Source organism: Acromyrmex echinatior, chromosome 16, assembly GCF_024713525.1.
Source record: "Acromyrmex echinatior isolate Ae372 chromosome 16, ASM2471352v2, whole genome shotgun sequence".
Lineage (NCBI taxonomy): Eukaryota > Metazoa > Arthropoda > Insecta > Hymenoptera > Formicidae > Acromyrmex > Acromyrmex echinatior.
In genome coordinates, this window is record NC_141867.1 from 2,460,983 (window position 1) to 2,487,331 (window position 26,349).

General features: G+C 35.7%; 2 protein-coding genes across 6 annotated transcripts in view; one reads left to right on the plus strand and one right to left on the minus strand.

Annotated features, from left to right (window-relative positions):
• The window catches only part of LOC105155101 (peroxisomal leader peptide-processing protease), an 80,540-nt gene that overhangs the window by 29,299 nt on the left and 24,892 nt on the right, over nt 1-26,349 (minus strand). The gene's annotated exons all lie outside the window — the stretch shown is intronic.
• ITP (ion transport peptide) overlaps nt 1-26,349 on the plus strand; it is a 60,693-nt gene that overhangs the window by 10,337 nt on the left and 24,007 nt on the right. Inside the window, exon 1 of one of the 4 annotated variants that reach the window (XM_011071011.2) lies at nt 8,867-15,479. The exons of the other annotated variants lie outside the window; for them this stretch is intronic. The gene's annotated coding sequence lies outside the window, so the exon portion shown is untranslated. Of the gene's footprint in view, nt 1-8,866; nt 15,480-26,349 lie in introns of those variants that run through there. 4 annotated transcript variants of the gene reach the window in all.

Below are 26,349 nucleotides of genomic sequence, written 5' to 3' on the forward strand. Positions count from 1 at the left end.
GCCATTATTGACACAAAAATCTTTTGGGACTCTCAGAAATATGTTTAGAATAGAAATGGGATGAAATAGGAATTTATTTCATAAATTGAGAACCAAAAAAGAATTCTTCACAGATTCTTATCGAAGTCAATAATACTATTTAACATCCAAATTCTTTAAAGTACATACCACGAAATTTTTCCGCGTTGAACACCACGTCGTTGGCAGAATTTCCATCATTATTTAGCGCAAAACAAATCTTTAGGATATATATAGAAAAAGAAAAAAGTGATTTTTTGTTGAATTATGTAATTTGTACGACAAATTCGTCCGACAAGAATAGAAAAACTTCGCTGATAAACTTCGAATAAATTACGAATTACAAAAATTGCCAAAAGTAAACAAACATTCTGATTATATTTCCTATATGTAAACACGACTTCGAAACGAAGTGCGTTATCAACGCGATGCTTTGTTATGACGCAGTTTCGGGCATCGATGGACGATTCCTTGTCGCTGTCGCGTTCCGTTCGCTCAACTCTCTCACTGTCTTCGAATTACATCGAGTAGATAATTTCCTTCCGAGTACTGCTGATCTCGATGGAAAGACAACCAAGGCATAATCTCACGCGCAGGTGTTCGCTTGCGTTTTACCGCTCGTGCCTTTAACTTGCAACAATCTCGTCAATAAAAACAAGATATAAGATAGAAATACGGATCGATATATGTATTTATTTGAAATATTATGAATAGTGTCTCAGATATTGAAAAATAAATCCTAGCATTTTTTATATCAATTATAATTTTTTATATATTAAATGATTTCATATCTGTCATCAACTTTAATACCATAGTACTTGTATATAAATTGTCTCCTTAATATATCGCTCATTTGCTGCAATAACCGACACTATTAAAAAAACAAAGTTTTCCAAAATTTGAATTATAATGTTTTAAATTAGTAAAATTTTGCAACATTAATTTTGCATAACGATTTTAATATAACAATTGGTTGTATAAGGAATAAAAGTATGTTTTTTAAAGCATGCTTTTTTCTTTTTTCTTTATATTTTTTTTTATAAACAACAAAAAATAATTTTAGAATTATGTCGATATTGTAAGGAATAAGCACTATGATTAAAGTATAATTGAGAATGTTATCTTTCGCTTAACTTCAATTATCCTCATCTAGGATTATCAACTCTTTTAAGAGAGTATGCACTCTTTTTAAAATCGTGAAACTTCTGACCATTAAAGTTTAATATTTATAAAATTATATTAATAAGAATTATCAATAAAAATCATTTTGTTCTAGAAATTTTATTTTATTAAATACCCACATTTAATGCATAATGAAATTATATTACTTCTTCCGCCCACAGATCATCATTAAAAAAAAATACTCTTTCTTGTGAAATAAGATAATCCTATCGTCTCAATACAAGTACGAATTATAAATAAGAAAAAAGATATCACCTTATCAAATGTCATAATTTAAAAAAAAAAAAACAAATGTAAATATGCATATGACAGTCGTAGCACATCACGTTACGGGCCTTTTCAATAATTTCTTCCGACAGAATTTTCGGATTGCAACTTCCGCTTGACCTTCCGTTTATCGGTCCACGACCATCACTGATCCATCGGAAACTCGACGTGCTCCGCATGCTTCGCGATTTAGGCTCTTATCGCCGGCGATTAATGAATCGTCGGTCGAAAGCCACGCGGCTCGCGCGGAACGGCCACTGATCCAGAAAGCAATCCCGGGAATTCGTTACGGAACTCGAAGGCGAGCTACTTTCCGTTCTCAGGGAGGCTGGCGGGTTATTTATAACGTCCTACCCGCCGCCACATAGGCTGCAAAAGGAAATTCTCTCTCGCTCTCCTTCACCGCCGCCGCCGCAGCCACCACCTTCGGCACCTCCATCTTCGTACGTACGTTGTTCACTACGGTCGTAAGTGTGTGTGTCTGTCTGCCTTCTCGGCAAAAGCCGAGAGGAAGAGACACGGCCGACGATGGTGGTCGCGTACGACACTGAAGATATGTATATTCACGTTTCGCAACAAGAAGCAATCACTGACGAAAAAAATAACAAGATTGCTTCGAGACGGAGCCTCTTTTCCTTCTCACTCCTCTTTATTTTTCATTGCCACTGTTATCACTTGTTATTTTATTTATCATTTCAATTTCGTTCAAGCTACTTGCGTCAAAATCATTTTGACGCCACTAACCTACAAGAAATTTGCGTATTATGAAATCGTCTTCATGTGAGAAACTACGATAGTTAATCCTCTAGAGACGAATTTATTAAACACTAAAACACGTTTGTTTTAGAAAAGATGCTTTAAACGTAAGCATTTTAAGCACTGCACTTTTTAATGCAAAAGCTCACTGGTATATTTTTCAACTCGTTCATTCGTTTATTCATTTTAAATAAACTTGCAATGTTACAACCGTTCCAAATTATTTTCATCCCCTGGTCTGCCTTATTCTCTCGCAGAATAGGAACACAATCTACGAGAGTTCGGCGGGGAGGAGGCATCTGGCTGATGTATCTTCCTGTTTCCTAGAAGAATCGCTGAATCGCGAGCGCGCAAGCATTCCCTTTGGGATAAACCATTGATGAATGAATTGCTTGTATCCCGTGCTTGATTCCCGCCGTCTGTCCGTCTCTCTCTCCTTTTCGCGCGCGAGCACGTCTTCCGACTTGCGAGATCATCGTCTGTAATGTACACATGAGTCACTCCCGTATAATAGTTTCCTGCCGGTGTTGCGTTCAGCGGCCACTCACCAGCGGACAAGGCATTCGCTCCCTCGTGTCGTAAAGTTGGACTTCTCAGATTCGAATTCCTTAACTATGCGCGCGACAATCTGCTTCCGAATTGCGATATCTTTTATGAAAAAAAATATTCGTGCCGTATGTCGCGAAACTAAACAGCGAGATCGAATTTCTTATGAATGTAGCGATAGTTCTTCACCAGAAATATTAGTCATTAGATTGTCACGTAGATCGACATCAAGACGTAATGACGTGTTCAACGTGAAATTCCTTGCTTCGATAAGTTTGACTGAGTCTTATTTATATAGCGGAAAAAAAAGGTGCAAGTTTCAAGAGTAAAATAAAATTTAAATTAAATTTATTTATTTAAATTTACATATATTGGACTGATTTTCGTAGAAAGATATCTCTACTGTATTAATAAATTTGCTGTATTGCAACAAATGTGATATTACTTGTAATCACTAATTTTATCAATTGTATAACCTTGCTACTTTAACATTAAAAAAATGACTGTCCATTTATTGGCTGTAGATTTGGTGGATCAGTGAAGTTTTTAATTGTTTCGATAAATCTTGTTTTTTTTTCACGTTTTCTTACCAAACACCCTGTCCCCTGAAATTCCGTCTCGCGACGCGACACGGTTCTGCGATTTTATGTCAGTGCAAACAGATTCAGGCCGGTCGGGTCGTCTGGTGGACCGTAGAGGCTATTCGCGGAAGCTGGGCCTGCAAAGCGAGAGCGATAACGTCCCCGTCACGTCGCGTCGCCCGGCGGGAGGGATCCGCCTCGTTCAACTGTGTTAAGTACCCTGTACCTACGAGGGTATGAGACACTCCATGCGAGGGAAGGAGAATTCGCAAGCTTCAGCCCATACGCGCTCTCTGACGCAGGACCCTAACACACGACACGGCGAATAAAGCTGTCAGTAACGCTCGTCGCGGTCGCCGGGTCTCCTGTTTCGGCTTCGACGGCCGTGCATTCCTCAAAATCGCCCAAATCGAATCTATGTCCTCCACGTGCTGTTCGAAGAAATTACGTGTCACGAGAATTACGGTGCCAAGGGAGACGAGATCTTCCCAGATACAGAGGAATTCCCTCGAAAACCGTGTGCGCTACACTTTGTGCCGCCGAGATCAAATTGTTTCGTGGAACTATCGGAACTTACGTCTTCGGAAATTTTCATCGCTCGTAATACGAAGAATCCTCAGATTCTTGAGATAGCCGGATATCTACTCTATAACGAAGGATTTATTTTAAGTGCGTCCACTATTTATTTGCCTATTCTCCGAGATTCTATTTGGTAACTTCCTGACATTATCCCGAGAAATCGGTCGTCCTTCCAAATTATCCCTAATTTCCACGTTTGTTTCTTTGTACCTTCTCGGTCGAGACGGTTCTTTTGAGACTCAATTATCCCTGTCTTATAGCCTAAGAACATTCTCATGTTGATACATGAAAAGTTCCAAAACGATTGACGAGATTTCGATTTTTCGTCGGAATTGTGTCCTAAAAAGGAACACAAAAGGAATCTCGAAAAAATTCGTAAGAGAAAGTGAAGAGAACCCAAGTCGGAGATGACCAGCGCGTCGTGAAGAATTCTGGGAAACTTAAATTTATTTTTTAACAGTGTGTTGCTTTCGATGATCATGAGGAGTTTTTTCCTCAAAACAGAGCATTTCGAATGAACGGACAGTATTGAGCTCCTTTAAATTTCGATGAATTAAATCCTTTCCGCGCTACGTGATCCGGTTGCGCGGGATTGCGGGCGCGCTTCGTGGGCGTGAGAAAATCGGCCGGACCGACCGCCGACTGGCACGGATACGGACATTATAATCCATCAGAGAGAGAGAGAAAGAGAGAGAGAGTACTCGTGCGCGGTCCCCGATACGAAGGTTCTTCCTATGCGAGCGACTCGATTACCTCTGCACGAAATGATACAGTTCTAATTACGAGAAATCTCTTTCTCATTTATGAATACAGTGCAAGTTGACAGTGCTATAATTTTGTCATGTTTGTGGATATCGTACTTGCTTTTTTATGCGTTAAGAAAAAAATAAAATGAAATAATTTTTATTTCATAATTTTTTAATAAAATAAAATAATTAAATTCTAACCTCCTTTTTCTTGCACTGAGAGAAAAAAATAAAATAATTTTAATTTTTCAACAAAATCTTTTAACGAAATCTAACTATAATTTATAGTCATTTTCGGTGCTAGTTATATATTTTTTTGATAAAACTTTTAATAATTATTATTTTACTAAATTATAGCAGTAATTATAAAAATAAAGTTACTAACTATATAATTATTTTATCATGTATAGTCACGAATACCAAATACTTTTCTCTCAGTGTGCGTTAAATTGACGTTGATCGTGACTAATCAGGACTTGATCAACAAGACAGATGAACATAGCACCGGAAAGTATGGAGAGCGACAAGTATCGACGCGTTGTAATAACAGGTAGAAGACCGATCGCGCGATTTTCCCCGATGTTGGAAAATAATTCGAGAAATATTCTCGCGAGTGGCGAACTGAAGAGCGAGAATCTCTCCAGAAATCTACGCGTTACGTGACTCTCTTTCGGGAACAATGAAATCGTTCGTGAGACTCGAAACGTTCGTGAAAAAGTGCGTTACTATCGACGCGGAAAAACCCTCCACCCTTTGCGACATCGGTATTATACGTGGACATTCTGCGAGTAAGAACGGTGGTGGACATAGAGGGTGACTAGTATCTCGAGAAAAAGTGACAAAAAGGCGTGTAGGAAGATATAAGTGGGAATCTGAATTGGGATTTGGCCCGCAAATATACGCCTACGATACTCTGGTGGATTGGCGACACTTTTTTTGGCCGCTGTTGAGCCTCTCACCGTTCTCGATAGACATATACACTATGATCTCAAATAAGGTAAGCACGCTGTGATTTCGATTCGATCACCATCCGATCAATAATCATAATTGCAAAAAGCAAAGAAGATCCGATGAAAATCGAAAAAAACTATCGGTGCTTCTGTTTTGTTTGAAAGATATAATTGTATGAATTTTGATTCAAACTTGACACGCCCGAAATGAGGATCAATCGCGGATCGATCTATAATTATATGAATATGGATCTAAGATAAAGATTCTTTAAAAAAAATAGAGAGAAAAAACTGAAGATTCAGTATTTTTATTTTTAGCATTTTTTGTTTCTACAGACTTTAATATGAGATCTGAAGTCTTATTTTTTTCTGCTTTTAATATTTTCATATTTGTGAATCGATCCTCGATCTTCGAAAAATCCATTATAGATTCTAGATTAAAGTTATAATTCTTTTTTACACATTTTTGGAATAATTAAATTATTTACCAAAACACTTACATTGACATAGACAGAGATTTTTTTTTTTTTGCATTTGCAGCAGATTTTTTAAATATTCTATCGATTCTTAACCTTGTCGCCGGAATAAATCCTACGAGTTCGGGTTAATGCGCCGTAGAAGGCCTTGCAAAACGAAAGTAGCCACGCGGTCGCGGTATTCCTTCCTCATTGCCGTTATTGACGGAGCATATCTGACAGAGAAGGAAGCCAGGATAAGATTGGATCTCTCGCACCCACGATCGACTTGTCGTGCAACATCGATAAATCAGTGGAGATCCGGCTGTACTAATTGCAATGGCGAAATTATAATATTTATGATGCATAGTTCAGCGAGTAATTCGTATTCACGTGTCGTTTTGAGCGGAACGATCTTTAATTTAGCGGCAATTAATGATCTGATCTCTCATAGATAGTGACAGTATTTCCATACTTATTTGCTAATTACATTAATGACTTTTACAAAAATTTAATACTAAAGGTAGTAATTACTACTTTGATATCTTGATATTCTGAATATTAAAAGTTAATAAAGAATATTAAAAGTATAGCTTGAAAAATAGTAATCAATAACTTATTCTAAGAATTAAAAGTATTATTATTTTTAGTGCTTTTAATACTTAAAACAATTATTAATTACTATTATTAATTACTATTTTTCAGAATATTATTTTGATTCAGCATATTAAATTGATTAGTATTGGATTTTTGTAAAAGATCTTCAGTTTTATTTATAGTTTTTATTTTATTTTTGTACTCTAAGATATTGCTAAAAATTATTGTCTTTAACCCTCTAGAGTTGACGTTAAAATCTATAATATAGTTACTGATGTTCTAAGATTAAAAGATCTGTGAGATCCAATTTAATTTATGTTAATTAAAAGACATAAATTAATTTTAAGGAACAGAAATGACATGACCCGAAATGTATAATAGCTTTTGTATAGAAAGTATCAGCTCATGAAAGCCTCAAAAGTATAATCATATCATGTTAAATTAATACTTACACATATTGAAAATTTAACATAAAATTTTATTAATAATTCAAAACTGAGATGTAACATAAAAAAAATTATTTCACATTTTTGACGAAGTGATTTATAACTAAGTGATAATTAAATGGATCCAAAATCTATCCTTGGTTCAAGAAGATTACATTTTTACGATACAGTTTTGGTAACGCGTATTAATTTACGACTAACATGTTTATATACGATTTATTGTTCGAGGTTGTACATGACAGCTTTAATTGTTAATTATTCAGTTATTAAAGTGTCACTTAAAATTGATGACAGCTGCTAAATGCGACGTTAAACGCTGTTACAATCAAGACACGATTATAAAATATTCGACACATTTTATGGTTTAACTAGTCAGGATTTGCGCGACGTGCACCTTAGCGGTACCTTTAAGCAACGAGAAATCGCAGGAAACTTGAAATACAGTTATCCGCTGCGTTTTTTCATCACAAGGCCGAGCGAGGATGAGGCAATCAACGTGTTGATACATCAATCGGTCAGGTTCCGCGTTCGCGAATTAATACAGGGTGTCTCATTAATATAAAAGACTTTCGTTTACTCCTCGAGCTTTCGTTAGAAAAAAAAAACCGAATAGAAAGAACGTCGTCTTTCAAATCTAAACGAATTCGCAATTATACGTAACGTTTATTTCATTAATCGTGGATGACCAGTACAATCGATACATATCATGTGTCCATGCGAAATGTTTTAGGTCATTACGTACATTCATCAGAAAAATCAGTAATCAGAAAAATGACCGCTGACTCGGTCGCCTCAGAGATATATCAATATAATTTACTATTCTATTTATAATATACTATCGTACAAACGTCTTTACGCGATGTATAAATGTGTGCGAACACGTGTTGTGGCTTTTTTTTCTTTTTGCACTTCACAGATCACTAAGGTCTGATTATACAATGCTTTTTTTTTTTACTAGTAATTAGCTATTCTTCATGTTATCAAACTACAGCTAAAAATAATATAATTTTATAATAATATAATAATATAATTTTAGAAATTATACTTTTAGATGTTAATTGTCTAAAATATATATATATATATATATATATATATATATATATATATATATATATATATATAGAAGCAGCTAAAAAAGCTAGCTAAAAATCTATAAAGTACAAATATAATTTATAAATAATTTCTATTTTTTTAGCTGTTGGTTTTTTTCGCTAAAAGATTAATGCGTTAGTTGTTAATAAAAAAAAACGGCAAGTGTAAATTAGACCTGATTCATAAACACGTTATAATACATATAACATCACATTTCCGCGATTACAAAAAAAAAGGAAAAAAATATTCATGTCATATACTCTTTATTTATCTATTACGGTTATCTATTACGGATAAGTTGATGAAGATACAGTCATTAATAAAAAATCAATTAATCAAATTATTAATAAGTTTCGCAATGATACAACAAAATTAATATTTTATATTTTGCACTGAATGACACAAATAGATTTAAATGATTGCTAACAACACGGAAAAAATTGTTTTGCTGAACTATCTAAAGAATTAGATATAGATCTGAAAATAATTTTGTACAGCACTTAAAAAATTGTTTACTGGAATATTAAAATTTTTTGCAGCATTGCCATCAATGTTTAAGCGGCCTACAGAATTATTTTCATAATCCAACAAAATTATTTTCGATTCAGATTTGTCTTTTTTCTCTTTCTCTTTAGAAATTATTATATCTTAATCAATTCTTATAGAAAAATCTGACCAATTTATTACTGAAAGATAATAATTAATTATAATTATTTGAAGTAATAAAAATACTGAACAACAATTTTTAATACTTATAAGTAATTAATTAGATTTCTGTAAGGGAATTAAGAAGAAGCGTAAGAAGCGTGTAAGCGATTCGAAATGAACTCCTTGAGACGCCATAACTTATGTTAGATATTTAATAGTAAGTCACGACTCTTGGAATTATACTTGTATTACATATTTCCAGCTATATATCATCGCTCGTAACTTTCCATATAAGACAAAGATATCAGTTGGTACACTTATCAAGTATAATATAATTATATTTAATTATAATACCTCCCCAGCATTACGCAGCAATTTAGTTACGTGAATCATCCCCGCGAGCTTTTCTTGACGCGAAGCTGTAACATTATGCAATACCTTTTTGTACTTAACGTGAAGAATAAAAAAATAAGTTCGTGGAAAATGTCAGTACGTAGTGCTGAGAAAATCCGGTAAAGAATTAACTAATTAGCCGCACGATGCTATTAGTAAATCTCTATATTTATGAAAGATCGGCAGAGCGATGCTGTAAATCTCGTACGTGTATAGATTTTTTTCAGTTTTTCTGCAGAAATGCTGAATGCTCGCGCCGCTTATCTGATTTCGCGCAAACGTCATTCATCACGTTCCAAAGAGTAATAACAGAGATCATGCAATTGGATGCTACGTAAGATGCATCATCTTTGGTGTTTTCCAATGAGAAACATTCTAGAAGTATTGACGTCGAGAGAAACGTCACCGGAGAAGAATTCCTTCATTCGATTAGTCCTATTTATAAAATATCATTGTCAAACGAATTAACCCTTTCCGAGACCATTCAATTAGCTTTAATTATTCGCTCCGAAATTTCCATAACTAGAATTCGCGGATTCGATATACTCGACAAAACCTTAAATTAATGTATTTTTGTTTTTAACAAGTTTTAACAGTTTATAACAAATTAATTTTTTAAAATAATTTGTTATAAACTATTTTATTATATTATATTGATGAATTATTGTTTTCCTCTTTATATTGCTCGTTCATTTGACCTTTTTCTTTGTTTTTTTAATTTGGCAAAGTTAATTAAATTAAATTTAAAAATTATTATTTTCTTTCATTTATTTGACTTTTTCCTTTATTTTTAATATCATAAAACTTCGATAAAATCAAATTTAAAAGTATAAGTGCAATTGAGAGATTGTTTTGTAATCTTCCTCTGTGTTTATTAAAAAAATCTGATCTAAAATAGAAAAATTTGACGCGTTTATTTGAGAGAAAAATGTTGCGCATTTTAAGTGATTAGATTAGCTATCTCCTGCGTTGATCTTTCATAATAAATCCGGCTATCGTCTTATCTCCTGTTCTGCTCGTGACATAAAACTTGTTCGTTATTGGCTGTCGCTCGATGGTTCGATCCGAAAACTTGTTCTCGCATGTCATTTTCCCTTTCAGTTCTGTGCCTGCGAGCGCTTTTATTACGCTCCTTCTACAACGCGCACTCGTCGTCCCAAGTTATCGACCTTAAAACTTAATGAAGATTTATTTCTATCCACCTTATCCTGTCACTAAACGGGCCAGAAATAGTCGGCGATTATGTACGCTAATACATAAATCATAGTGTACTCGATACAGCTATTAACGAGCATATTTAAATTTCTGACGATGAGAAGCAAGAACTATTAATACGTCGTTAGCATTGACATTCAAGCATTAACAAAATTTATTATCAATAATATGTTTACAAGATTGCAATGTGAATAACACAACAAATAAATATGATATATATAGAGAGACACTTTGATATCTTAATAATATTTATAGGTAAATTTTTTAATACGTCTTTCAGTTAAATAAACTGGACGTCTATTATACTGTCAGATTTTAAATGAAATCAAAACTAATAATAGACTTAGGTAGGCAAAGGAAATTTTGGAATGAATATCAATTAGGATTAATAATAAAGCTAATAAGCATCTTACTATTGCATCAAATCATTGTAAAGAACTTATTGCAAAAATTTATTACTTTTACAGATTTGAATTCCGCGTCTCGACAAGAAAAACTCATTCTATTAGTTTACGCCGTAAAAATTTTTTTTCTTTCATTAATAAGATGCGAAACAATAATTATCGTTGTTACATAACTGCGTCACGCCATGCACGTATATAATCGTGTGATTATTTTCCGTAGGTATTGCTCTTTCGCACTCACAATTATTGGCGTTCGATAATTAATTCATGCCCTTTACGTTCCTTCGCAAGACATTTGCAGAGACCGAGGTACCGAGTCGGTTACAAAGGCGATTACCATGAAAATGCAATATATCAATTAGATAGACGGACAAGCGAATGGAATAATTGCTCTCACCTCTAGAATTCTTTTCGTTGCCTCGGGCCAAGGGGGGGTGGTGGGGCAAGAAAAAGGAAACAGTGGAAAAGTCGCCGTGTCATTATGTACGACACTCTTGCTGTGTCTAGGACAACCTAGAGTATCCTACTATCCCTATTCTCTAGGTTGATGTAATCTTCGAGTAAGTTTGCGGGAAGCGTGACAGTTTCAAATCTTTTCAAACTTGCCAAAATCTTTCAGTCTTGCTTTATGTCGAAACACGATCATGACAATAGCTCTTTTCCTTATACCGTTTACCTGCCGAATTCTTAGCAGACACACACATCCGTTAAAGTTACATCAGAAATTTGTAGAGTGAAAGCATGTATCGGGCTCGTAACATACATATTTATAAGTTGGGACAATCAAGAATTGTGGCGACTTATAAAGAAAAAAAATTGTTAGTGAGGACCGAAAAATTGAAAATTTTACAGATTTAATGACCTTTACAAAACTATTGTATTACGGATTTTATTTTTCCAAATCGATTTCTTTTTTCTTTTTAAACGTGATAAATTAGGGTCTAATAACCCTAATTTTTTAACAATATAGGTTTTAATAATATAAACTGTTGTGTATTAACTGAAATGTTATATGAATAAATGAATTAAGTAAGGAAGAGCCAAATATTAACCTCGACCATATATTTAACCTTTCTTTACTTATTCAAGTAGATTAAAAAAATGTTTAGTTAAAATTGAAATCTTTTCTTATGTGCAGTTATATAAAAACATTAAATAGATGTTTCTTTCGTTATTAATGTTATTAATGTTAAATGTACATTTATTAAATCATCGAAACGTTTAATAAATAAATAATTAAAAAACGTATCAATTTTAAACGTTTATTTTTTTCAGTTTATTACACGATTTCTAATGTTTATTAAATTTTGACATTTTTGTAATGTGTCGAGCTTGATTTATGTATATATAATGATCTGATTTAAATTGTTATTAGACTCTAATTTGACATATTAAAAAAAAAACGACTTGAAAATATAAAATTTGTAAAACGCAGCTGAAACGAATTTCATGGAACTCGCTATATCTGAGAAATTTATAATTTTTTGGATTAGACGAATTTATACCCACGAGATATTTGTGAGTCACTTTTCCATTTAAACTATCTTACACGCGATGTAATTGCCGGAACATTATGTCGTTGCGTAATGGAACTTCGTAACAATGTCTTAATTGCAGTGCAATTTTTGTTACGATTATGTACCCGTATCTTTACGATTTGTAGCCGGTCGACTGACTTATTTAAGTGTACACATTAATGCGTATATTTTATTTATAATTGTAACCACTGTGATTAGTTCCGCAGATAAATTGAGTCTTCCTCTCAGAAGATAAACTTTCAACGAGGTCAGTGGGCAAAAATATCAGCAGAAGAAAAGAAAATAGAGAATGTATGAAACCATACATATTGCGCGGGTGCGATTTTCTCACGGAAAGAACGATTTCACCGAAATATCTAAAAATTTACTTAGATAGACCTGAAAATAATGTTGTTAGACCATCAAAATAATTATGTAAAACAAACTAATTACTACACGAGTTTATAATGTTAAATTATACCCAATTTGATTTATTTTGAATTATTTCTATTGATCCCTTATACTGATCCCTTAATATGTTGATTAACTGATGAGATTAAACAACTTAAGAGATATCTATTCAATTTTATTTAAATTTAATTCGTTATTTACTAAATGCACATTTTAATATGAATGTTTACTTTGAAACTAACCACAAATGGATTGATTTACATTTTGGTATATTATAATTTACATTTGGATACACATGGAAATCAAAAGTTAAATGTTATTTAACTCAAGGAAATTGGGATCATTACACTTTTAATATTTTACAGTGTAGAATGTCAAATCTTTATCAAATGTGCAGCATTGTTCATTATGCTTAAAATTTATACATAATTATTTTAATGGTCCAACAAAATTATTTTCACACACACACATACACAAATCTGTACCTATTAAATTTTAGATACTTCACAAAAGAACATTGCAAAACTACATTGCAAAAGTGACAAAGAACTAGTGTTACCAATTGAAAAATTGTGTTTGAAATAGATATTCTAGAATCTAGATGGTCAAATCCTAATTCCTGGATTCTGTTAACCTATTCTATGCAATACAAAAATGTAATCTCGAGATCTTTTGTATCAAAGTTAAAATGGTTGAAACATTCCGGCTCAGGTCGAATACAGAAGGCATAGAATCCCAAGATTTGGCCATCAAGAATCTACCTATTTCAAACGTGATTTTATTGTCTAACATTTTTTCTGATATTTTTTATGCATGTAGCACGTTTCCTTGTTAGTCAAATTATTCTTTCCGTGTTGACATTTACGTTACACGTGAAGTTACTTGCTGTCTCCATGTAAACGAACGTCGATTTACGACGCGGAAGGAAGTAACGCTCTCGAGCCGCTCTCATCTACCTGTGTACTACTCTCTCGTTACCGTAGCGATACAATTCACTACTCGCGCTCGCGTAACCGCGTTCTCCAGCGCGTTGCAGCGTGTCGGAGGCCCCGCGCTCGTTCCGGGAGTTCCCCGGTCCCCGACCCATGTCGAGAGCTTGAGAGTCGCCGCGAGTTGGTCCCCCTTGTAGAGTCCCTCTCTCTTTTCCCCATCGTTGTCCATCTCCACGCCATCGTTTCTCTCTATCTCTCCCCGTGTATGCTAGCGGGGCCTCATAGGGAAAGAAGAATAAAGAGAGTCAACGGAATCAACAAGGATGCGGTGACAGGGAGAGAAGGCAGGATATATACGTAAGAACGATGAGAGGAGAGAAAAGGGAAAAGAGAAGAGGAGAAAGAAAAAGGCGCGTGTGGTACCGAGATTTCCAACGATGGAAAGAGAATGACAGAGAGAGAGAGAGAGAGAGAGAAATGCGTCATTTATTATGCGCTCTCTGGAACAAGCCCCCTCAAGTGCTAGACAAAAAATACAGGCTTACAATTAGAGCTTACTCTAATAATAAAATATAAAATAAAGTTTATAGCAAATATAAATACACGTGCGAGTGTATAGGTGTATATACGAGTGTGTATTAGTGTAACTCAAGACAGAGGGAGACGGAGATGCGCGAAGAGCCGTACACACGCACAAAGAGATGAGAGGACGAAGGAGGAACGACAATCGGGAATAACACGCGGGGGGTCTCGGGCTCTCTCACGAGAGGACGACGGACCGACGACGGAGGGAGAGAGTTGGACCGCAGCAAGGAAGGGTGCGCGCAGGGAGCGAAGGAGTAGCTGCGGTGGCGGAGGAGGAGGTAGTGGAGGAGGAAGAGGAGGAGGAGAAGGAGGAGGAGAGCTCTCTGGACCAAAGCGCGGGAAGCAGCGCGAGGGGGGGTCCGAGAACGACGGTAGAGTGACGATAGAGAGGGGTCCGGGGGGTCGGTGGGGGTCTGGCAAGGAGCGCGGGATCCCATTGGTTCGCGGCCGGGCCATATTATAAGCGGCTGCAGTCCGTGCTAGTTAATGTTAGCTCGAGCCTCCACGCGAGACGACGCATCTCTCTTGTCCGTCGCCGTCCGCCGCCGTTACTACTGCTACTACTACGACTACTACTATACTCACGCACGCCTCTGCAGAGCGCCGGAGTATCGCGTACCGCGTGAGAGCCGTTCACCAATACCATACGTTCACGTAACACAGACACCGTGCGTCGTAAAGAGGAAGAGAGAAGGAGACGTATCAACCGGCTGAAAGATAATACGCACGTTGATAAGACGACACAGCATCAGAAAGAGATCCGCGATCCTTCCGCAAACGCGCTCTATATATATATATACACGCAACTTGATTTTATCTACGAAATCCGAGGAGTCAGTCCCCCCCCCCTTTCCCCCTCTCGCGTTCGTCGGTTCGTTCAGTGTTCGCGTCGTTCAGCTATTGTTCGGGGAACCGCGTGGTCAATCGTAGCGGCGAGTGTCAAAAGTGAACGAAAAGGAGAACGGGAATCCCTAATTCGCTAGGTCCAGTGAGGAGGCGAAGAGAAAGAAAGAGAGAGAGAGAGAGAGAGAGAAAGAGGAAAGAGAATAAGAGATAAGACAGAGAAAGGGACCCAGTTTCTTTTGGAACACGCCGGTGAGAGGAGATTCAGAAGCACGAGATAAACCAGGATCAAGAGTGCGAAAGAGCGAATAACGAAGTAAGTCCCGTTGCATCACTCGTTGAAACCTTCCCGCGGACGAAATTCGAGAAATATCTCGAATGTATCTCGATCATATCAGCTACACCAATGTTATGATACTGACGATGTTACATATAGTTCGTAAGTTACAATTTTTTGACGATGCGTAGTACAGCAACAGACAGTACAGCAGACTACGCTCAACAGAAAAAGCAAGTTTGTAACTGTTGTATGATTCTTTGATACGATTGGTCGTGTTCGATAGAATGTTTATTTTGCAACTATCGGGAGTTTTCTTCACGCTGATCGAATTATACTTTATTATACTTTTAGATGTAGATGAATAGTCCTGCCTCAATGAAGAAAACTATCAATTGGCTATGTTTGGCAGAAAAAGCAGAAATTAAAATTCTTTGATATAATTGGTTTATACATTTAGATCCATGAGGGACCAGAGGCAAGAACCAATCGTTCGAAGAATTTTATAATGTTACAAAACTGCTTTTTCTGCTCAACGCAGCCATTGGTTTATACATTTAAATCCAGTGAGAAATTAACGGCAAAACCAGTCACAGTAAAGAATTTTTGCAAAGCAGTTTTTTCTGCCAAACGCAACCACTGTATATAAATAACTTGAGACACGAGGACGAATACATTAAATTTCACTTGTTCGCTGTTCCATTGAATCGCGTTCGTGAATTTCAGAATTAAATTTAATCTCGTATTGACTCTAAAATAATCAAAATAATATTGTATGCGATAAACTACGTGGAAGTCTCGCCACTTCTGAGATTTTTAAAGTCTGCGAATCAAAGTCGTGTTAGAAAATCCTGTCGAATCGAAGATCTATATTGATCTTTTTGATTCTAAAATAATAAATGACATTTTATTGTCATAAACCACGTGGAAATTTCGCCGTTCTAAAGTTTTTGAACCGTACGAGTCAAAGTCGCGTTAGAAAATCCTAATAGTTGCCGAGTCGAGGATCTATATTGATCTTTGACAAAAAGAGTCCTGATAAAAAAAATAATCCTTGATGTCAACGTAGATTTCTAGAAGATACAGGAGAAAAAGGAAGAGAACAAAGATGAGAGATTTGACGTGTTCGCGTTTTCCCGCTTGCTCGACCCGACAAGTAGAAGCAAACAGGTGGTCGAATAGACGACAACCGGCAACTCGTGTTGGCACGCTGTTTTTCGCAACTTAATCTCTTTGTTTCTTTTTACATCTATATATTTAAATTAAGAAACCAGTTTTCATTCAAGTATGTAATTAAAATCAATTTTTTTTAATCTTACGATTAAATTCGACAAATTTATTTTGATAAAGTACTCTTGCATTCTATATTGCGATTAAGTTATTTAACTAAAAATTAGATACACCGAAAGAATGATTTTGCTGAAGTATTTAAAAATTTAGCTAAATATAAATATCGAAATAATTTTGTTGGATCATCAAAATAATTATGTAGGATGCTAAAATTAGTTATCAAAATGTCAAAACTCTGCAATATTTCTCATCGTGCTTAAATATTCTATATAATTATTTTTACATACATTAATAAAATAATTATTTTGATGGCTTAATAAAATTATTTTCAGATCCACATATATCCAGCTTTTTTAAACTTTTAGATGTTTCAGCAATAATATTCTTTCTGTGCATAAGTAAAGTATTAAATCTTTCGTTCCACGTAATTGTCTCGTAACGTTCTGGTAGAGGAAAAATTATCCTATTATCACGATACGCGCATTGCTTTCACTTAAAATAGCGAGCGGGTAATTTGAAGTGTTAAAGAGCGCGGTTAACCCCTCACGCACTTGACCTTTGCGCACTTGTGCGGTGCTGGAGAGTAATTCAAGGGTAGTGGACAGCATCTGACGTTTATTCCCGTCTGATGTAATCTCAACCTAAGACACGGTTCGTAATCAAATCCATACTTTGCATCGATTAGGACGTCGTTGCCATATTAAAATTTCCCTTTCACGCTCAGTCGTTTCCACATTTTTCCAGAAACTTAAAAACGATAAGCGGCGTGTGCAATTGAAGAATAAATAACGTGCGGTTTCTGATAATAAGTTTCTACACACGAAGGCCAGACATAATCAATTCCGTCGGTGTTACCTCTGAATGGTCAATATTTATATTGGGACGCAAACAAAGTTTCTTTCCTTTGCCGCAGTAAAAAGGAAAGGAAGAAAAAGGCGAAAGCAACGCGCAGTGCGTTAGGTGACCGGCCATGGACCGCGACTAAACACGCACGCACGCATGCACGCACGCATGCACGCATAGCGGCCTCCTCGCTCGTTTTCAGTCACACCCGTTCTCCTTGTCCTTCTATCGCGGCCCACGCGGTGTTTCTTACCACTGGGACGAGACGCGCTTTTTTTCTGCATCCGCGGCGGATCGATCGTTGTGGAGTTTCGCGGAGGCCCCGCGATCAAAATCGAGACCAACCGCCGAGTTGCTCACCCACACACGCGACCCAAGAGAGAGTATCTCTCTCGCTATATCGCCACGAAGAAGAAAAGAAAACAAAAAGGGTCGCGGGGTGTGCAAATACCGTGAGAAATTTTTTTAAATCGCCTCAAGCTCCGTTGCATCACGATTCTTGCGTTGAATATATTGTCAAAAAAATATATAAAATGAATTACATGAATAATATATGTAAAAATTACACAATTTATAGTAGAAATTAATATATAAAATTGCGTTTTTACAAAGATTAGTATAAAATACTTTTACCTTTAATTCTGTAAATATATCTTTATGGTAGACGAAAAATTACAGTAACAATAGTATATTTTATAGTTTCTGTAAGTGTATAAATTTTAGTTTACGGAAATAATGAGGAATCGAACTTAATTATCATCTCTCACGGTTTCACCGAAAGAACGGATTTATTAAAGTAAAATTTACTAGATACAAATCTATAAATAACATTATTAATTAAAATAATTATATAGGATGCACACAAACTATTTGCTAGAATATCAAAATTTTTTTGCATTGTTCGTTATGTTTGAACTATGTTGTTCGTTATCTTGCATAATTATTTTAATAGTTTAACGAAATTTTTAAATACTTTTAATTTTAGTAAAATCGTTCTTTCCATATTGTATGAAAATAACCGCTAAACAATGCAAAAATACATACGCAAGGTAGATGCAGCTTCAGCAGCTTGATAAAGAGAGAGAAGCAGAGAGCATTCGAGAAGTTGAGGAAGAAGATCAGGCGAGACGGTGAAAGGGAAGGGCGTGTGTTACGGTGTCTATCTTTAGAGTTCATTCAGAGAATCTTTTGCTCTCGTACAGCCGGGCGAGGGCCAAACGTCAGCCGATTCACGCCTCATATTCCACACACACACAGACACACATACACACACACACACACGCTCACTCGCGTGTTCTCCGGTATGTAACTAGCGCCCGTTAAACATGGCCTAAATGCAGCAGCGGTGTAACGCCTTAACAGGTGTGGAGAATTCGCGTTCTAAGGCGGATCCGATGTAGTCGTTTAAAAAGAGACTAAGAATCGCTATTTTTCATATTTACAAAGCTTGATTAATTTCCGTTTCTTCTATTTGTAAACGTATTCATGTCTGACGAAATATTCACGATGGATAATCATCTTTTCTTTTTTCTTTTCACTTTAGAAAAAAGAAAAGAAAAGAACTGTGCAAGAAGTTCAGCTAAAAAAAAATATCTAATTACAATCTATAATTGACTTGTAAGATTTATGGAAAACACGAGACATGAGGTTTAATTTCAGAGCGAAATCTCTAAGTAGTAAGATCTCGTAAACAGATATAGCTGGTTTGAATTTATGTGTATAATGAATTTAAATAACTGGTCAGTAAAAAGAAAACTCGGGGAGATTGATTACTGATTCCGGATCTCATGATTCATTCTCGGAGATATAGATGATAAATCTCATTGAAAAAGAAAAGAGATGGAGAAAAAGAGGAAAGACAAATAAGATGCTTGTGCTTGTTTACGATACTGCGCTACACTTTTGAAATTTTTCGAATTGAGAACCACGATTATGTGTACATGAAAAGATGGAAACTTGAGAGTAACACTATTTTGAGAAAGGATCGAAAAAAAAAGGACGACTGAGATCAACGATTGACACATTCAATGTATCTTCCTGGAAGTACAATCATAAACTTTAGATATAACGGGCCTTTTCCTAAATATTTACGACTCAAAAGAAGTCAAGTGTGCGACTGTTTTACGATCTCATGATCGTCAATTAATTCATCAAAGAATCGCGTAAAGAAAGACACAATTTCCTTGTATTTTTATAAATTTTAGTAAATGCCAAAAAAAAAAAAAAGAATTCGTCATTGACTCGATTCATTAAAAATCCCAATTTATGCAAATTATTCTATAATGAATAATGATTTTGAACCTGCTGAAGTATTTAAAAATTTAGGTAGACACAAATCTGAAGATATATATTGAGTTGGAGTTCTTATTTTTAGATACTTTAGCAGAATCGTTCTTTCCTTGTACATTAACAATTTTTATCGTTTAAACGGTTTAAACGATGTTTAATGAGTTGCTGTATAATTGCAAAATATATTGCAGCCTCACGAATACATCCAGTCTTTCGACGTCCAAGAACATCTTCGAGTGAGACGTGGACGAGAAGTCCATGGGCGATACTGTAAATATCCGCGAGCGTGTGCAAAGCGCGGCGGAAAGGCTTATGATCGATTAAATCCGCGGACGGCAAACGCGGTCATAGAGGAGAGACGAGAAGAAAGAGAGAGAGAGAGAGAGAGAGAGAGAGAGAGAGAGAGAGAGAGAGAGAGAGAGATTTCGTAATTTCCTCGGGCGGAGGCCGCTTCATTTCTGAACGCTGATATTTCTTCAGGGAGATCCGCAAATATCGCGGCGTCCTTTACTTAGCTGCGTATCGGCATCGCGAACGCGACACCGACTGCTATTTAAAGAGAACGGGAATGCATTTACCGCAGCGCGACGGTTTTACAGTTTGCTTTACGAGTTCGAGTTGAGCCGCGGGAATTGCATTACACACCGCGCGATTCCGCCACTCAATCGGGTATTCTCGGTAAAGAACGCTCGTCGAAATGTTTAGGCATCGAGCGAACGCTTCCCGGTGTTATTGACCCCCGTGTGAAAATCGCCGCGAAATGTAATCGAGATGCGCGGGTTATCGCTACCGATAGTTTAGGTGAAGCGTAATCATTGGAGTCACATATCATATAGAACGCATCAGGAGATACGCATACGACGAGATATTCTATTCATGTGATGAGTAATGCGGCAACATCTTATTGTTAAATCTAATTAAATCCACAAGATATGTGCGTAATTTGGTCATTGAATTAAAAGTAAATTAATTGGTAATTTAGTAAAAGTAATAATAATCATAGGACTCGTAGAATCATAATTTATGAATTAATATACAAATAATATACAATTTATGTTGAGACTAGTGATATTAGTACAGCAAATTAATAGATCGATAAATATAAAAAAATAATTATTTCTCTGCATTGTTTCATTGATTAATCGTATCTCGCGAGAGATCGGTCTCGTTGAAGTCATTAAGTTTCATGCCGCTCGAATGTCTCGAATTAGAATCACTCGACACTAGTCGGTGAAACTATTTTTAGATTCTACTCCGATCATCAATGGCCATCGATCAGCGTCTCGTGCAAACCTACATTTCGAAGACAGGAAACGAGACCTATTACGGCAATTGCTGCCGTATCCTTGCTGGATATATCTCGCGTTCCGTTACGATCAATTATTTATCCTATCTCGCGGAGTGATTTATCCGTTTTAAACTTTCTCGGGGAGTCTCAATATCGCGCCGTCATTCGATCGGGTGTAAATTACATGTATCGGTAGATACATATACAGAATCGCGGAAGATCTTACACGTCCGTCCTTTACGTATGAACGAGCAAAGCTCGATCGTTTGGATCGCTTTTACCACTGTTTAGATTACCGAATTGCATCTCACTCTCCAAACAAATATCTTCGAACACGGAAAGAACGATTTTGGTGCACTGTTAAATTTCAAAAGTATAATAATAATCTCTTGAGTTAAATAATTATCGTTATTTTTAACTTCCGCGAGTATCAAAATGTAAATCAATCCATTTCTGTGATTAGTTTCAACGTAAATAACGTCCATATTAACGTATGCATTTCGTAAATAATAAACTCAATTAATGTACTAAATTTGAGTCAAATTTAATATACTCCTTGATATATAATTATTTTAGTTAAATTAACGACATATTAAATAAGAGTAATGGCTGACAACTCAAATAAAAATGATTAAAAATAATCCAAATTTGGATATAATTTAATATTGCAAATTTAACAGTAGCATAATTCGATCATTTTGGTAGTCCAATAACATTATTTTCAGATCTATATTTAATTAAATTTTTAACTAAGTATTTCAGTGAAATTCCTTGTCATGAAATAAATCCCGAGGATTTCTTAAAAATTCCCTTATCTATTATTTATGTGACAGATCGATATTCCTCGAAGACATCAGCTGATTCGCGTACTGTCGATAACTAGTTGATTCTCGAAATCGTGCAGTACCTTGACCAGCTGGCCTTCGATCGATGCAAAAAGCGCAAAAAAAGCGGGCAAAAAAAGAGAAATCGGCCTCTATTCTTAAACATGTCAAATAACACTGAACGTCCAATGAATGACAGCTCACTTGACATCTTTCTAGTCTCGCGTGATCATTTCGCATTCAGTTAAACATTCTTGGCATAAATGTACATATCAATAACGTATAGAGAATTAATCATAGAAAAGCTGTAGCTGTTTTCAAAGGTCAATCGCTAAAAAATTTACTCGAACGTAACTTGCATATCTCGTTTACATATATCAATAATTTTATTATTTCAATTTTAATCTTACTATTGTTAGAACATTTTAGTTGTATTCGAAACTATCATATAGAAAACAATAATAATAATAATGTGAGAAATAATTTATATCGGACGCCATTCTGTTTTCCGTATTGTTTTTTCTCTCTTTGTGTCATATTATGTAAGTTTAATGTGTTCTTTATGTGTTTTTATGTGAATACGATAATTTGTTGATGTCTGTGCGTTAGTGGATAAATATTTTCAATCTAATTTTTTTTACAGTCGTTATGCTATAATAACCTAGTAGGCTTTTTTATAGCAACATTGCTGGTGCCTCACTATATTTGTGCTTTTACATATCTCAATGTAATTTTATCTACAATCAAATTAAATATCGACTTTTGATTCTATTTATTTTACTACTTATTTTATTAATAAGAGATTGACCCAGCATTTGTTTTTAATACATATTTTATTCTTATTGAAAATCACTCGATAATTTGAAAAGTTGCTTAAAGAATATTGTATTCTTTCAATAGAACATCTTTCAATTATTCATATAAATAATGAAGGAGAACATTTTCTTTTCTAGCTTCCAAAAAAATTGACTTCTACTCCCTGAAACTTTAATATCTTTCCTGATCAATCATCTGATTTAAATCATCTTTTAATTAAAAGATATTGAGAAAAATAGTATAATTACATTACAGCAGTTGCTACATCATTCAAGCATGATTATTCCAATAAGAATAGGAACATAATCTGTATTAAAGACAAATGGTAGTTCTAATTTCTCATTAATAAAATATCTAGACGGTATATTTCTCAAATATTACGTCACTTGTCTATTCTCCGTACATATATCCTCCTTCTTTTTCAAATAAAAATAGATTTTTTTCTATTATAATTGAAGAGAACATCATCAAGCAAGTATACGCGGGATTTAAATGACACGGTTCATCGGAACGAGAAGGTTAGAGACGGTTAGAGATGGTCCCTTTGGGGAAAAACCGAGCCGACGAGACGTCGCGAGAGCGGAGCGAGTTGAGCGCGAGAGGCGAGTACGAAGCGAGAGGAGGCGAAAGACGGAGAAAGGCACGGTTTCTCGTAATGCGAACCGTAGGACGCCAAGCTGTCTGCCGGGACACCGGTATACCCCACTACTTCGACCACGGCCGTCGCCGCGAAGTAGTAGTAGTGACGGTGCCCGGTGCGGACGCGGAGGAGACCGTCCCGTGCATTTCTCTCGTTGGCTCGGTCTGCTGCCATCTAGACACTGTCCTCGTAGACCGAGAATCCTAGAGATTGTTTCATAATAAAAAATCTTGTCAACAGAAAATTTTAACAATTCGAACAATGTAAAAGTAAGGCTGTGTAATGAGTATAAATTCGATATTAAGTAAATAAAGGCTACTCGAGCCGAGCTAGGTGTCTTTGCTAATACCTAATATAATCAAATAAGATCGGTACACTGAGAAAAATATTTGGTTGAAAATGAACGAATCAGAAAATTGATTTTATCTGATTTTATCAATCAATCAGAATTCTGGTTGAGAATAATCGGAAAGAAAATTTTTTTGGTTAAAAAGAATCATCAATGATTAGTCTTTTGTCTTGTCATTTCTTTTTTTAAATATTTTAAATTAAAAAAAAATAGTTTTATTTTTTTCACAAATAACTTAAATATTTTTATGTAGCTTCTTGTTGATCGAATAAAAATTTGATTAGTTTAAAATTATAATGAAATATCTTTTCAAAAAAAATTCATATTGATATTCTAATCTAACGCTTTTAGTCTCTGAATGCTGAATAAAGATATCATTAATGTGACCGTAAAGTATGTTAATGTATCTTCCTCTCGAATCACATTATCTTCCCGCGCACATCTATTACAAGGATCATTCGTGGTAAATTACGGCGACGTCATGTAGGAAGCCTTTCGCAGCCCAAGTTTCTAGAGAATTGTCCCTCCATCCCTCTTGATGCCATCTCCAGCGATGGCAATGCAACATATCAGCGTGTGTATGTATATGTACGTTACGTGCGCGACGTACAAGTGGAGTGAGAAAGAGTTGGTACAGCAAAGATGCAGCCGACAGAGCCGGTTCTGCCCTATATACGCGAGATAGTACGTGCATTCTTTCGCCGATGTAACGACGATGATCCAGCAATGAAATCGGTTATTTTGTAAAAAGAGTTATTTGAAAAATCCGAAATACTTAACCCTAATTGATATTCCGCGGATCTCGGATATTTTTCTGGTTTTAATTACGTGCCAAACGTTGTGAAAAAAAGTTTTTAAGATCCGGAGGAATAAAATGATGTAATTTAAAATTATATAAGGTTGTGAAAAATTATTTTTAAATTACATAATTTTATTTCTCGGAAATGTTGAGCTCCGAAACGAAGAAAAATCATTCAATCACGTTAGCTTTGAGCAAAGATAAATTAATTTGAAATTTTGTCACCAGATTACCAGTCGATCTCGAAAAATAGGATGACACGGTGTATCGCGTGAATTTATTGCCATTTTCTCACGCGCGTGACGTGCTTCTGATAATTCTGATGTCAACGAAACGTGGTACAGAATATCGCTGCCGATAAGAACGACTGCTGGCAAATTCCAACGCAACGGGGTTAATGCATCTCTAGAGGCTGACGCGTAGCTTAGACACTCTCCGGGGATCGTGTAAATAAATCGCGTGAATCCCTCGGTCCTCCTGCCTCTTCGCCATCATCGCCGCTCGCACGCATCAGCCGACGTATTCACGCCGCGTGTACAACGCGTAGAAAGACAGAAGGCTCTCTGTTGCGAATGTACACGGTGCATGCTCGATTTAAAACCCACGGGAGTTCGACGGTAGAAAGTCTCGCCTTGGAGAGCCTACTCAAGTACAGGGTAGCGAGAACGCAAAAAAAAGTAATCCTGTCTCACACATACATGAGAATATCTTGATAGTAACAAAAGAATGACAAGCGCTACATTACGTTTAGAAAGTTATTTGCTCGTTTTATCATTGTAAAAAATATCATTTATCATTTTAAAGGCCGTAAAATTTATCAATGATCATTTCTCTGTACCAATGCAATTATTCAGATCCAGGAAAGAATGATTTTACTGAAGTACTTAAAAATTTAATCGGATACAGACCTGAAAATGATTCTATTAAACTATCAAAATAATTATCTAGGACGCTCAAGCTAATTGTTAAAGTATTAAAATAGAGTGTTAAAATTTTTTCCACACAAAATATATAGTTAGTCCAAAATAATAACTATAAATTATATTTATAGTTTTATTTTATCAAATAATTATGTTTATAAATTATATTATAAACATAATTATTACTAATCATAATAATAACCATAATTAGTAGTACTGTAGTAATTATAGTCATAAGTACTAAAAACTTTTCTCTCAGTGTACATAATTATTTTAATGGTTTAACAAAATGAATCCCCAAATCTGCATCTCTAGTTAAATCCCTAAAAACACTTCAGCAAAATCATTTCTTTCGCGATTGGATTTATAAAAGTGAATTTCGACTCGGCCAAATTGAACTTCGAGGATCGAACACGATCGCGATGCCGGGGTTCGTTGTATCACGTGTACGCAAAGGGAGGAGCGAAAAGGGATACAAAAGTTTACGATTGCGACGTCGAGGAGATGACGCGGATGATGCTCCTCGAGCACCACCTTTGTAATTGCTAACCGCTACGTAACCTGGCCGATCGCTACAATGTATGCGTCTCGATTCTCTGTTTCATTTCTCTGTCGTGACGCCTCTTCTCGACGAAGGCTTTGCAGCAGAGAGGTTCGTTGCACCCGTTCGCGTACCGCGGAGACGCAAGAGGCGTACGGTCTGCAGCGGACAACGCGTTGTTTTATACGCGACTCGCGAAATCCAGTCTCTCCGCCTTCGTCGCAGATACGTAAATTAATTTGTTACGTCCTAAAAAGAGCATTGTCACAAAATTGTTTTCCATTGGACATGAAAAATTTTCGATAACAAT